Here is a 6,053-nt window from a genome sequence, read left to right on the forward strand (position 1 = left end):
TTTCTAATCTGGGATATGCTTAAAGTTTATTTGAGGGGGAAAATGATCTCTTATACTAAAAATTTTAAGAGACAATATACAAGAGATTTAGAAAGGCTGGAGAAGGATATAACAAAATTGGAAAATAAATATCAGATATCAGGAAAACAAGAAAAATATAGAATATTAGAGAACAAAAAGTTACAATATAATACACTACAAACGTATAGAATGGAAAAAACGAAACAAAAATATTGAATAGGAGAACGGGCACACAAAGTGTTATCATGGCAGATTAAAGCAGAGGAGACATCCAGGATGATAAATGCAAAAGAAACAGAAGCTGATACTATCAAAAACATATAATCAAAAAGAAATAAATAATACATTTAGACAATACTATATGAAGCTATATAAACCAAAATTAGTAGGAGATAAAAATGTAATGAAAACATTTTTAACAAATGTTGAGAGAGAAAAAGATGATTGAAATGCTCCTTTTACAAGGGAAGAAATAGCGAAAGATTTGGGTACTTTACAAGCTAATAAGTCCCCAGAGGAAGATGGGTTCCTTCCTGAGTTCAATAGACAATTTAAAGATTTGTTGATGCGTCTTTTGATGGGTGTGTTAGTCCAGGCATTGGAGACCCAAACTCTCCCGGAAACTTTTTCAACCGCTATAATTACAGTGCTACTGAAGAAAGGTAGAGACCTATTAAGAACCTCATCATATAGACAAATATCATTTCTGAATGCAGACTATAACATTCTAGCAAAGGCACTAGCCAACAGAATAGGTGAGTATTTACCAAAATTAATACATCCAGATCAGGTGGAATTTGTTAAAGGAAGACATCCTTCAAATAGATTATTCAATATAATACATATGGCAAAATCAAGGATGAATTCAAACGTAACTATTTCTTTGGATGCAGAAAAGGCATTTGGCTGACTAGAATGATCATTCTTACATAAAATATTGGAAAATTTTGGTGTAGGTAGAAAATTTATAAATTGGATAAAAACTCTATCATAAGCCACAAGCTAACATTATAACTAATAACTAAATGTTATCTATTTTGCCCTTGCCCTATCACCAGCACTATTCCTCATAGCTATTGAACCTCTGGCGAAAATTGTAAGAAATGTGGTTATTAAGGGCTTCAAAGTTGGACAAGAAGAACAAAAAATTGGCTTATTTGCTGATGATGTGCTATTATATATGTCTGACCCAGCTGATAAGATTACAAACAATATTAGAAAAATATAGGAGAATATCAGGATATAAAATAAATATAGATAAAAGTAAGAAAATGCCAATGCAGAATTTTGATTATGAAAGATACCAAAAAGGTAGTAGATTTAAGTGGGAGAAAGATGGAATTAAATACTTAGGAATAATGACAGATAATAATTTACAGAATTTATATAAGCTTAATTATACCCCTCTATTAGAAAAAAAAGAAAAAGATTTACAGAAATGGAAAGATCTACCGATTACATTAATAGGAAGGGTAAATTGTATAAAAATGAAGGTAATGCCAAGACTACAATATCTCTTTCAATCATTGCCTATTGTACTAACTAAAACTTTCTTTAAATTTTTACATAGTACCAAAAATTGCACTGCAAAAGTTAACGTGGGTCTCTAATTGGGAGGACTTAGACTCCCAGATTTTAATAAGTATTATTTATCAGCACAAGCAAGATTTCTATAATCTTTCTTTGAAGAAAACAGTCCCCCTTCATGGATTCGAATGGGACTGAATTCAATAAAAGAGAAGAAAATGAAGGGCTTTATTTATAAATGGAATGTTAAATCAAGAAGAAAAAAATGTATAATCCTATATTAATACACATGATTAGAATATGGCAAGAAATAAATAAATAAATAAATGTATTGGAGTGGGGGGGAAGCAGGTATGTGTATCACTGAAAATGTACTACTGCCTATGAATCTGGGTAACAAAATACTGAATTCATGGTATGACAAAGGAATATGTTGATGATTGTTATAACAAAGGATATTTTATATCTTTTGAACAATTAAGAAATAAGTATAGAGTAGCGAATGGGACATTCTTTTGCTTTCTCCAGTTAAGATCATTATTAAGAGAAAGATGGGGACCAAACTTGGCCCCACCTGAAATTAGTGAGATGGAATGAACGATTTGGCTGGGGAACACACCTAAATTGGTATCCAAGATGTACTTTGCTTTCCAAATTGACAGTGCAAAACCCAGGTTTACAGAGATCGAGAGAGAGAGATGGGAGTCAGATTTAGGAGCTGCAATAATGGAAAGCTGCTGGTATAATTGGTGTTTGGACAGCAATGATGTCAATTATAAATGCAAGGTATGGATTAGTACAATATAATTTTCTACACAAATTATACCTCACACCACATAAATTACATATATCAAAATCAGAAATATCGGAATGTCTTTTAGATGTGGGATAGAAATAGGAATGTTTGTACATACTACCTGATTGTGTATGAAGGTGAGACCTTTCTGGGAGGATATTACCAAAATAATAACAAGGATAAAAGGGGTGGCCTTCACAGATGACCTGGAGCTTTATCTTCTGGGCAATTTTATTGAAATAAGTAATAAACTAACTAAATTCTGAATTTCTTCTGTCAAAATAGCTTTAGCTGTATCTTAGACATGTATTGTGATCACGTGGAAATTCAACACCCCTCTACAGATAGCACAATGGAAGACAGAGATTGAATAGCTGTATACCTCTGGGGGGGAAAAAAAATCACATAGAATCTAAAGAACAAATTTAATGTGTTTATAAAAATATGGCAACCATATTTGGACTATATAGGGTCCCAAATATAATGTAAAAAAAAGGTGCTATTATAAAAAAATAAGTGACCTCCCTACTGAAAGCTTTCTTTTTTTAAACCCAACTGTAAGCCCTGACAATGTATGGAGTTATACTGTGAAGGAGGTGGGAGGAAAGGGATTGATGTGTTTTCTAAGAAAAAGTTTTTATATATTTTAAAAACTTTTATATATATTTTGAAAATGGAAAATGTTGTTATGAATATTTATTTAAAAAAAACAAAAATAAAATATTTTAAAAAGTGTGGATGAACAGAGGGACTTTGGGGTTCAAATCCATACATCCCTCAAGGTCGCTGCACAGGATAGGATAGTTAAGAAGGCCTATGGGATGTTGGGCATCATTAATAGGGGGATTGAGTTCAAGAGAGGTCATGTTGCAACTCTACAAATCTCTGCTAAAACCACACAGTTCAGTTTCGGTCACCTCAATTTTAAAGGATGTGGAATCTATGGAAAGGCTGCAGAGGAGATTTACCAGGATGTTGCTTGGATTGGAAAGCAAATTTTATGAGACAAGGTTAACAGATCTGGGACTTTTCTCTTTGGATCATAGAAGGATGAGAGGAGACTTGTTAGAGGACTACAAGATTATGAGAAGCATAGATAGGGTGGCCAGCCAGCTCCTGTTTCTTAGGGCAGGAATAGCAAACACCCAAGGACTTATGTACAAAGTTATGAAGGGAAGTTGTGGGTGCCTGAAATGCCTTGCCAGGGATGGTGGTGGAGGCTGAAACATTGGGGGCATTTAAGATACTCTTAAACAGGCACATGAATGAAAGAAAAATAAAGGGTTATGGAGTAGGGTGGGTATATTACTTTTTTGAGGAATATATGGGTTGGCACATTATTGAAGGCCCTGTACTGTTCTATGTACCTGTTGGCCTGTGCTCTCCCCCTTCCTCCCTCCACTCCTCATCTGCCTTTTTTTTAAAGACTTCCATCTATTTCTCCAGAATTCTAACGAAAGGCTCAGGACTAAAATACTGACTGCTTTTTACTTCATTTGGCTGCTGCATGATCTGCTAAGATTCCTCAGCAGCTTTATGTATTGTATTTGACACCAGTATCCACAGATTTTCTTTTTAGACCATAAGGCATTGAAGCATAAATAGACTATTCAGCCCATCGAGTCTGCCCTGCCATTCAGTCATGAGCTGATCCATTTTCTCTCAGCCCCACTGCCTGGCCTTCTTCCCATAACCTTTGATGCTGTGGCTAATCAAGAACCTATTAATCTCTGCCTTAAATATTAAGGCACAGAGTGTTGAACAGTTGATGCAGGTCAATGTAAACAATAATAATACTTAAAATATAAGAATCATAAAGTCCTAAACTTGACAAGAGGATTGTCTTGTATGTTTATTACATGGAATATATGAAAATGCATTGCCTTTACTGACATGTTTAGAATTTGTTCCCTCCCTTCTCCTCCACCCTCCCCTTCCCTTCCCCTCTCCTTCCCTCCTTCCCCCTCCATTCCCCCTCTCCCTCCCTCCCTCCCCCTCCACCTTCCCTTCCCCTCCACTCCCCTACCTCCACCCTACCCTTCCCTCCCTCCCTCCCCCTCTCACCCTCCCTCCCTCCCTCCCCCCCTCTCACCCCCCTCCCTCCCCCTCTCACCCCCCTCCCTCCCCCTCTCACCCCCCTCCCTCCCCCTCCCTCCCTCTCACCCCCCTCCCTCCCTCTCACCCCCCTCCCTCCCTCTCACCACCCCCTCCCCCCCTCCCCCCCCTCCCCCCCTCTCACCACCCCCTCCCCCCTCTCACCCCCCCTCCCCACCCTCTCACCCCCCTCCCACCCCCCTCCCACCCCCCCTCTCACCCCCCTCCCACCCCCCTCCCCCCTCTCACCCCCCTCCCCCCTCTCACCCCCCTCCCACCCCCCTCCCCCCTCTCACCCCCCTCTCACCCCCTTCCCCTCTCACCCCCTTCCCCTCTCCCTCCCTTCTCCCCCTCTACCCCCTTCCCTTTCTCCTTTCCCTTTCTCCTTCCCCTCCCCCCTCCCCCCCTTCCCCTCCCCCCCCTTCCCCTCCCCCTCCCCCCCTTCCCCTCCCCCTCCCCCCCTTCCCCTCCCCCTCCCCCCCTTCCCCTCCCCCTCCCCCCCTTCCCCTCCCCCTCCCCCCCTTCCCCTCCCCCTCCCCCCCTTCCCCTCCCCCTCCCCCCCTTCCCCTCCCCCTCCCCCCCTTCCCCTCCCCCTCCCCCCCTTCCCCTCCCCCTCCCCCCTTCCCCTCCCCCTCCCCCCTTCCCCTCCCCCTCCCCCCCTTCCCCTCCCCCTCCCCCCCTTCCCCTCCCCCTCCCCCCCTTCCCCTCCCCCTCCCCCCCTTCCCCTCCCCCCCTTCCCCTCCCCCCCTTCCCCTCCCCCCCCTTCCCCTCCCCCCCTTCCCCTCCCCCCCCTTCCCCTCCCCCCCCTTCCCCTCCCCCCTTCCCCTCCCCCTTCCCCCCCTTCCCCCCCTTCCCCTCCCCCTTCCCCTCCCCCTTCCCCTCCCCCTTCCCCCCCTTCCCCTCCCCCTTCCCCTCCCCCTTCCCCCCCTTCCCCTCCCCCTTCCCCCCCTTCCCCTCCCCTTCCCTCCCCCCTTCCCCTCCCCCTTCCCCCCCTTCCCCTCCCCCTTCCCCCCCTTCCCCTCCCCCTTCCCCCCCTTCCCCTCCCCCTTCCCCCCCTTCCCCTCCCCTTCCCTCCCCCCTTCCCCTCCCCTTCCCTCCCCCCTTCCCCTCCCCTTCCCTCCCCCCTTCCCCTCCCCCTTCCCCCTTCCCCCTTCCCCTTCCCCCTTCCCCCTTCCCCTCCCCCTTCCCCTCCCCCTTCCCCCTTCCCCTCCCCCTTCCCCCTTCCCCTCCCCCTTCCCTCCCCCCTCCCTCCCCCCTTCCCTCCCCCCTCCCTCCCCCCTTCCCTCCCCCCTCCCTCCCCCCTTCCCTCCCCCCTCCCTCCCCCCTTCCCCTCCCCCTCCCCCCTTCCCTCCCCCCTTCCCTCCCCCCTTCCCTCCCCCCTTCCCTCCCCCCTTTCCCTCCCCCCTTTCCCTCCCCCTTTCCCTCCCCCTTTCCCTCCCCTCTACCCCCTTCCCCTCCCCTCTACCCCCTTCCCCTTTCCCTCCCCCTCTACCCCCTTCCCCCCTTCTCCTTTCCCCTCTACTCCCCTTCTCCTTTCCCTCCTTCTCCCTCTACCCCCTTCTCCTTTCCCTCCTTCTCCCTCTACCCCCCTCCCCCTCCCCTTCTCCTTTCCCTT

The sequence above is a fragment of the Narcine bancroftii genome, chromosome 7 (assembly GCF_036971445.1).
Source record: "Narcine bancroftii isolate sNarBan1 chromosome 7, sNarBan1.hap1, whole genome shotgun sequence".
In the NCBI taxonomy this organism is placed as follows: Eukaryota; Metazoa; Chordata; class Chondrichthyes; order Torpediniformes; family Narcinidae; genus Narcine; species Narcine bancroftii.